The sequence below is a fragment of the Sorex araneus genome, chromosome 2, assembly GCF_027595985.1.
Source record: "Sorex araneus isolate mSorAra2 chromosome 2, mSorAra2.pri, whole genome shotgun sequence".
Taxonomy (NCBI): domain Eukaryota; kingdom Metazoa; phylum Chordata; class Mammalia; order Eulipotyphla; family Soricidae; genus Sorex; species Sorex araneus.
In genome coordinates this window covers 359,934,386-359,943,825 of record NC_073303.1, presented here as the reverse complement: position 1 = coordinate 359,943,825, position 9,440 = coordinate 359,934,386, and the positions used below count along the sequence as shown (strand labels likewise).

The 9,440-nt window shown below is 37.4% G+C and overlaps 1 non-coding gene across 1 annotated transcript; it reads right to left on the bottom strand.

Moving 5' to 3' along the window:
* Positions 1-6,236: 6,236 nt before the first annotated feature.
* Positions 6,237-6,340, bottom strand: LOC129402921 (U6 spliceosomal RNA). Its single transcript, XR_008628937.1, has one exon. It is a non-coding gene; the product is annotated as a U6 spliceosomal RNA (small nuclear RNA).
* Between the last annotated feature and the right edge of the window lie 3,100 nt (positions 6,341-9,440).

The following is a 9,440-nucleotide window of genomic DNA, read 5'->3' as shown; positions in this document are numbered from 1 at the left end:
AGATTTTGGTACTGGAACAAGTAATGAAATATCTATACATAATATATAGAAAGATATATAAAATAAAATATGATGGGTCTCATTCTCCTGGCCCTGAAATAGCCTCTAATGTGGCACTGTTGGGAAAAATGAGTAAAGAGAGGCTGCTAAAATCTCAGGGCTAGGACAAATGGAGATATTACTGGGCCCGCTTGAGCAAATTGATGATCAATGGGATGATAGTGATAGTGATAATGAATAAAATGTGTATACAAATATCCTGAAGGAGGTCACTCAATTTCTACTGAAGGGGGTTATCTGGTGAAAACTTAAGAGAAAAACAGGATATTGATGAATAAACTTAGTGAAATAAGATGACAATAGCAAATATCCCACCAGGAAAAAAAGTAGTGGCCATATCCCAGCCTAGGTAAAAGAGTGCATATTTCTGTGTAGTTTATGACATCGTTCCATGTATTTCAACTTGCATACACTCTGGGGCAGCAAGTCTATTCATTTGGTACTATTACCTAGGAAGAAGAAATTGCTCCTGTTCAGGATTTAGTCATTGCCTCGTTCCTGGTATCTCTTTACCAGGTAAAAATGTTTCATGCTTTTTATTATTTAGTTCAGTAACAGATGAACAAATGAAAATTCAAGAGTTAAGGTGATTTTCCCAAGGATAGAAAGCCATTACAGAGTTGAATGAAAATTGTGTCACTTAAGTTTATAGAATCCTACTCCATACACCATGGGTGGTGTGCCTTCCCTGGAGGTCATGGGAACCTTAACAGGACAATGACCTAAGGATGATCTCAGCAGAGATGGAGAGATGGACTTCTGGCATATTTTCTGAAATATTTATAAGCTTTGCAATGAAAGGTTTTTTATCACATGGATAAATGGATGATGTCAATGCCTTTAAGTAGCTATTATCTGTGGAAATCTATGGAATTCATTCAGTCACAGAATTTAGAAATTAAAAGGAAACCTAGAGGTCACCTTCCACACCATACAGCAGTTATTTTTACAGTAATTGTCAAAGAATTTAGAATACAATGTCCCCTAAGCCCTGGAATCCCAACAGGGAAGGCATTCTAGAAGTCACTCAATGCAACCTTCCAGCTCACAGAAAAGGAAATGAAGACCCAGAGACAAAGAGCACGGCCAAGGTTACAAGCCAGAAGTCAGACCACGAGATCCAAGCTAAACTGCCTCAGTTTCTTAAAAAGAAAAAAGTGAAAATGACACCTTACATAGGGAGAATGAGTACCCATATTTCTCGACAACCTGAAAAATACTATTTAAAACTCAGTGATTATAAGAAAACACATGGAGGGGCTGGAGCAATAGTACAGTGGGTAGGACGTTTGCCTTGCACGTGGCTGACCCAGGTTCGATTCCCAGCATCCCATATGGTTCCCCGAGCATCTCCAGGAGTGACTCCTGAGTGCAAAGTCAGGAGTAACCCCTGAGCATCGCCGGGTATGACCCAAAAAAAGCAAAAAAAAAAAGAAAGAAAACACAAGGAACTGCAGCTTAGAATTGCATATAAACACTTGGTCAAGGACGTAGATGTCTCATAAGTATATGTAGACAAAAAAAATATATGTTGACACACAGGTATCCTGGTCTTTGGTTTTTACAGGATAGGAGTACGCAAATAGAAAAAGTCTGACTCCTTTTCTGTCAGCTGAAGGATCAGATTGAGAGCAGAAGTTTTCCTACTCAAATGATGTAAATGACAAGCACCAAACATGTCCCTCCTTTGTCACTTGCCTTTGGAATGGGACAGAATCAAATATCAAGGAGAAAGTTTATTGTGAAGGAACATGTCAGTGGTAAAGATACTTTGTTTTTCACCCTCCCGAAGGGAGTTTTAGCCTACCCTTTCTACAATTTTAAGTGTTGACACTGAGTCACTCTAACTTGTCTACCTTCCCAAATAAGTGATAGACCCTTAATTTTTTAATTATGTAAATAATTCTGTAAATAAAAACAAATTAGATTTATGTAAATAGTCTAGATTCAGCTTTCCACACAGTCTTTTAAGGTGAGGATACATTTAGTAGAAAAGGAAATGGGGCCTACATCTAAATTTAAATTTAAAATTTTGGCTGGCATTCAAAATCACTCACATCCGAGATTGAATTTCCTGTCTCCTATTTCTCCCATTACATTTTCTAAAACTTCTATTTAAGCTAAATTGGCCTTATCTTTCTTCCTTACTTTACACTATTCCACCTGGTCATTTTTGCTGTTTTCCCATACTCAGTACCTCTTTCTTTCATTTTCTTAAAATCCAGATTTTACCCACCCTCCAAGATTTAGTTCTGATGCTTATTGCTTTCTTGTATTGAGTAAATCATTTCTATGCTCACATTAAGTCCTATACTATGTGTTAGACACAACTCTGTATATAATGGTGGTTTAAGCTCGTATCCTGGTGAAGATTAGAAGAAACTTGAATATCAATAAATATGTCATAGACACCTTTGAATACTGCTACAAAGGAAAGTATTTACTGTAGAAATAATAGATTTCCATCAAGTGATAGCACCTTACTGAGTTGACCATTTTGAAAAGTAGCCTGAAGTATTTGAGATGAAAATTAAAGTATGAAGAGGAGTCAGATACCCCAAGAAATTTCCAGAATAACCAGTATTCATAAATTTTGGATAGTCAAAAAACTGGAGCAAGACAAGATTGATAGGAAGTGATGATGGTTTTTTCTGTCTTCAGAAATCCTTTCTATGAACAATTTTTTCTTACCATGGAAAACACTCCTTAAATTCTCTGGTACAGACTATTTATAATGTCTTATGATTATGATTATTTGTAAAGTCTTATGCTTTTGATCATAATACTTTCCAGGTGAGATTCCACAAGCACAAGTAACCTGGTTTCTGATTCCCATACTCACCATCAGTAACAGCCCATGGAAAGTGACAACACTAATTATTAATTAAGGACTCTATGCTATATAATGGTTCAGCTTTTCAGAGCTCAGTGTCAGGACAATCAAATACATGTAGATACACATGAAAATTTGCTGGTGATTTGATCATTTTCTATTGCACGCGTGCAAACATATATACACACACATACCCCTATGTTTGGGGAAAAACATCTATTGGCACTCACCCAAACCTTGTTGGAAAACTCTCTTCCAGCTATCACTCCCTTCTATGCAGTTCTGCTCTTCCATGAGGTTTTCATCGGCATCTACATATAAGCTGATTTCTCCCTGCTTTGACCACTTGGCCTCCAGCTAACTGTGAGCTCATGTTGGCGTAAAACAATTAACACAGGGCTGGAGAAATAGTACAGGGGGTTAAGATGCTTGCTAGTATAACCCCCAATCATCAACAACAATGGCCCTGTGGCAGGAATCCTTAGGGCTGTGGATCTGGAAATGTGGGAGGTCACTGTGGGGAATGAGGAGGGGAAGAAGCAGATTTTGCATAAAAGGGACAGACACCTAGCAGTCCTCTAGGTAAGGGAGCCGACCAGCCAGCAGAGAAGGAATGTCCTTATTGAGTTTAATCCTACTTCCTGCTCCTGCAACCATGTTCACTGAGGACTAAGATTATGTATCCTGATCGCCTTTAGCTCTCAGTGCTCAGACTCTGGATATGAATTCTCCACGCTGGTGTCAAGAAGCTTAATGATGCTGGCCCTTGAGAAAGCCCTGGCGTTTGTGCCTTTTGCCAGTGCCTCCTGTAACAATCTGTGAGCACGGAGCCGACAGCAAGCGCTAAGCACAGCTGGGCGCAGTCCAACTCCCCTGCAAAAAAATTAATTAACAGTCCTGATTCATATATAACTTTTACCACAGTTAACTAGAAACCATTCAAATAAATGAAAAGAACAATGATAATATTTAAGATTTTAATACATGATAATGCATTTTACTTCAGAGAAAGTGATGTGATTGGATAGGCTTCATTATGTTTTTAATATATCAGTTAAATCCTTGTGTAATACAGTAACTTTAAGGTCCAGCTTTAACTTTATTTCACTTTAAGATGTGGTTCAATGACTCCATCAGTGAAAATGGCCTCAAAATGATGTACGAGTATATGGAAGAGAGGCAGCCTCGGTAGCATTTAGTAAATCATAATATTCTTTGGCATCAACTATTTAGCTAATAGTGTTCTATTTTTTTTGTGATGACCATCAGTTATTCTTGCAACTTAATGTGAAGCGCTACATTTCCCAAGTTTAGACAAATATGTTTAAGACCTATAACAATCAAAAGAATCAATCCCTCTCTCTCTCTCTCTTTTTTTTTTTTGGCAGGAGGCTTTCGGGTCACACCTAGCAATACTCAGGACTTACTCCTCTCCCTTTGCTCAGGAATCACTCCTGGCAGGGTACAAGGAACCTTATGGGGTGCTGGTCAGCCTGTGCAAGATGAAGGGTCTTACCCACTCTACTGTCACTCCAAACACCTTTTAAAAATATATGATTTATGGGGCTGGAGCAACAACATAAGTGGGTACTAAATTATTATGTGGGCACTTAATTATAACCCAATCTATGAGTAAAATCATATTTCAAAACTTTTAAAATGTTTTTGCTAACTTCATACTTAATGAGTTAGTACTGGTTGTGATGTAGGGTGAATTGTTGGCTTTTGTAGGTTTTATCTGAGGGTGAAGGAAATTAGTAAAAAAAACTCTTTTTTTATATAGCAAAGCAAAAGAAAAGATACAACAAAAGGGGGGAAAGATCTGTGGACTAAGAGCTACGATTGCAAATCTGAGAGTATAAAAGGTATTAAAGTATAACTGAGATTATAAAAGGTATTGGACTGAGATTGTCAAAGGGAGTCAGAGACATCAAAGACCAGAGGGTGGGAGAGATAGTATAGTGTGTAGGACACTTGCCTTGATCCAGCTGACATGGGTTCCATCCCCAGCACCCCATATGGTCCCCAGAGCACCACCAGGAATGATATCTGAGTGAACAGCCAGGAGTTTTCCCTGAGCATAGCAACATGTGGACCAAAAACTGAATCAAAAACAAAGAAAAGAGGAACCCAGGAGACTGTGGTGAAAGGCTACAAGCTCCTATGGTGGTGGGTGTACTGTAGTAATATTATGAAGAGGAGTCAAATGTTTTCTCATTCAAAAAATAATTTACAAAAAAAAATCACCATTCCTGAAGAGGATTTTGTTTTGTTTAGTAACACTTTGTTCACACTATTTAATAGCACTGAAAAAAACTATTTATCTTCCCTGAAAATGTCAACCAACATAGAAAGCTCCTGAAAGTTATATATTTGTAGATCACGGAGGTCTCAAAGGGCTGCAGTGCGTGCTTTGGTAAGCACACATTTCATTACTGAGTCTTACAAACATCTTCGTCTTTAAAGATTGATACTAAAATTAACCACATTAAAGACTTCCCATAACTATGGGTTTCTACTTCAACTTGTTTTGCTGAAATGTTTTATCTGTAAGTGATATAATTAATGATTTCTCCTATGGTGTCCTCAATAACTTAACCTAGACTTAAAATTCCATTTTTCCACCAATCAAAACAGTCTTTCTGTGAATGATTACAGCTGGGTTTCCGTTAAATACCCTTTTATAAGTGACTTCCTCTTGAGAGTATGCCTTCTCCAGTATATTTTTCTTCTTCCGAGTCACAGAATAGCCCCTCTTCAATCTCAAATATTTAAATCTCATTTAGCAAATTATATTCTGCAACTTATTATAAATATGTAAACAATCCTTCAACCATATAACTTTTCATACTCTATCTTTTTAGTTTTCCTCTTCAAGCCATCAGCAATGTTTTCTACTATGTCACTTAAACATTCAGTGATCAATTAGTTGACTTCTATGATAATTTTCATTGGGTTAATTGGTCATTGTGCCATTTTGAAAGGGTTGAGTGTTTTCCAACTGGCAGGTGACCGACAGACCTTGTTCTTAAATAAGAAGTCTCAAGGGGGGATTGGTAAAATTTTGTAAAACTACACTATTCTAAGACATTAAAGTTTTCTAAACAAAATTGTAGAACTATGCCCTTTATTTTCAGGGTCTTTAGTTTTTAAATGACTTGCTGTTAAGGCTACCTACAATTATAATTAGGCACTACTCTTCTTTTTGTTTTGAGGTACTACATTTTCCCTGTGAAATAAACACACACACACACACATACATACACACAATAATTTATGTCTTTCATTATAACTAACATTATCTCTCTAAGTGTTACCTCTAATGTTCTCTCTTTATAATTTTTTTAATATGGGATACTTCTTGTAGCCGTGCATCATGCTTTGGTAGAGCCATGCTAATCATCTCTATAATTCCATTTTTAGTGTATGTGCTGCTGAAGTGAGCTCTTGCTTTAATACTCTTAATAGCAGCCAAGCCTCCTTTCTCCACTACTTAACCTTTTTTTATATTGTTCTTTTTGCCTTACCTTCCTATGAGATATAATATTCCTATGTTAAATAAATTTTTCAGCTACAACTCTCAGTTCAGTCAATGGTAAATCTTACATACAGTAGAAAAGTCTGTGGGTGAATTTAAAAGCAGATTAATTTCAAGGATTATTGCTTCATTTATGAATCTGATCTGGTTCTTTTCCATCTGGTTTTGGTTTGATTTTAGAACAATACCCTGTCCTTCTATTATGATTTTGATATCCTGTTTTATTCCTAATATTTAAAAAATAATAGTTTTTTTATTCTAATTCATAAAGGGCTATGTCCTTATATAGCTTATGATTCCGGCTTATGAACTAATTCAGTGAAGATTTATCTGTGGGAATATTATGAAGCCTAGATTTAAGGGATTAAAACATCAAAGAGGGTTTACATTTTATTGCCAGCTTCCTCAAACAGCTTTCCAACAAGTGTCTTTTTAATGCTAATATCTACATTAATAAATACATTTAAGAGCTCCGAGATCACACAGAATATGTAAGTTTGAACCTCAGATATGAACAATGGTATTCCTATGTTCAGAAACTCTAAGGGACATTTCTTTTTATCAAGAGCTAAAAAGCAGACAAAATTAATTGACATCTCTCTTTGTTAATTTTTTTTTAACCTTAGTCTCTTACCATTTTTAAACTAAAGGCAACCAGACCAGTGTCCCTTAGATAAAAGGTAATTCCAGGCATTGGGCAACATATCTAAATGAAGAGCATGCGAAGAGTACCCATCCCTCCACCAGTGCCCATTCTCTGTCACCAATGTCCCCCGGTATCCCTCCCACCACCCCCATCTCATCCCCTCACACCGGCCTCTGTGGCAGGCACATTGCCTTTTACTCTCTCTATCTTTTAGGGTATTGTAGTCTGCAATACAGGTATAAAGTGTCCATCATGTTCAGTCTATAGTATACTTTCAGCACGCATCTCCCATCCCAGGCAGGACCTCCAACAATCCTTTACTTGGTGGACCCTTCTCTATCTGAGCTGCCTTTTCTCCCAGCATGAAAGGCCAGCTTCCAAGCCATGGGACTATCCTCCTGGCCCTTATTTCTACTATCCTTGGGTGTTAGTTTTCCATTCTATTACTTTACATTCCACAAATGAGTGCAGTCACTCTCTTCCTGACTCATTTCACTTAGCTTGATACTCTCAAACATTACTTCTGACAGCCCATAGAAAGGCCAGTTTTTTTTAACTTTTTATTAAATCACCATGTGGAAAGTTACAAAGTTCTCAGGTTTATGTCTCAGTTATACAATATTCAAACACCCATTCCTTCACCAGTGCCCATATTCCACCACCAAAAACCCCAGTATACCCCCCACCCCCACCCCTACCCCCTACTGTATAACTAATGAATTTCACTTCATTTTTTCTTAACCTTGATTACATTCCATAATTCAACACAAAACTCACTATAGTTGGAGTGTCCACCCAAGAGAGACAGACCTACTACATTTGATAATTAGTTTTTCATTGCTGGAAATGAAGAGATATGTAGCCCCACTGCTACAAGTACATAACTTTCTCTCTCTTTTTTTTTCCTTTTTCCTTTTCTCTTTTTTTTTCTTTTTCCCCCTCATCCCCCTTCCCGCGCCTCATACTATGGTGTACGCCACGCCGCGTCGGCCAGCGTGGGGCTTTTGCTTAGTTCACAGTCCAGAGAGGTGGCTGCTACATTAATAACCTTCAATATTTCAACAAAAACTTACTGTTATTATTTGGGGTTCCCCCCCCGAGTCAGACCTGTTCAAAAGGAACCGTTTCACATTGCTGACAATTATAAATGTTAAGTCAGTTTTGGATTTCTGTATAAAGTCCAGGGAAAATTCTGCCAGAAATTACATAGCCCAGCTCACAGTCCCAGTGCATTGCTGTAGGAAGTCTCTGGATTTAAAATCTTTAGGCACAGAGGGTCCGATTCATGCTCAGCGGCTCCGGATTTATCTGGGCCGAGGGCATGCCGGTTACGCCCCCTTCCCATGAGTTCCTGGGAGCCCCAAAAGTAAAAACCGAATACGTCTGGGTTTGGAGTCATAGAAGATGGCGCCTGCCATGTGGGTGCCACCAGCCCGCTGCTTTCCGTGCAGGAAGACAGGGTGGGGAGGAAAAAAATCCACCCCCTGGCAGTGCAGAGTTGTAGCCCAGTTCGCAGTCCCAGTGCATTGTTATCGGATGCTGCGCTGGATGCCCGAATGTGTTAGATCTCTGACAAAGGCCAGTTTTAAGGGCCTCATTTGGTAAGTATGGGATAATTTGAGCTTCAAAATAATATTAGTGGGTTATAATTAATAAAACTTTGTTATAAATAGGAAGAGTTTCATATAATAGAATTCCAATAAATACAAAAAGTTCTTGAATTAAAAAATCATTCATGAATGCTAAAACAAGAGTTGATTTAAAACTTTTCTCAGAATATATCTTTCCAAATTACTTCTTAGAAGTCTTTGGAGACAGACTTTGAGTTTCTGCAGAGCAAAGTAATGGCTACATAACATAACCAATAATAAGACAAACCAGCATCAAATGTCTCTGGAAATGGTGAACAGAGATATTTATATTATCAATTCTATTGTATTCCAGCCTAAAATGCATAGCTAAATCCAATCCAACCATAAGAAAACAGATGAATCTAAATTTAGGTATATAACTATAAAAAAAGCTGACATGTCCATGTCAAAAATACAGCTGTCAGGGAAAAAAACAACAACAACAAAGTATGTTCATAGAATTCTTTCAGATTTAAGAAAACAAAAAGACTTGGCAACTAACTGTGTAATTCTGGATTAAATTCTGACCAAGGAATGCTGATTATATCAATGTTCACTGTTACTGTTCAATATGTATTTGGATCAGAGTAATGAAATTAAGAGACTTTTCTTATTTTTCTGTAACATATTTAGAGACAAGAGGACACATTATCTTTAGTTTACTTCAAATGGTTTAGAGAAATGCAAACATACACTATAAATAAACATGGAATGACAAAGCAAATTGGAAAT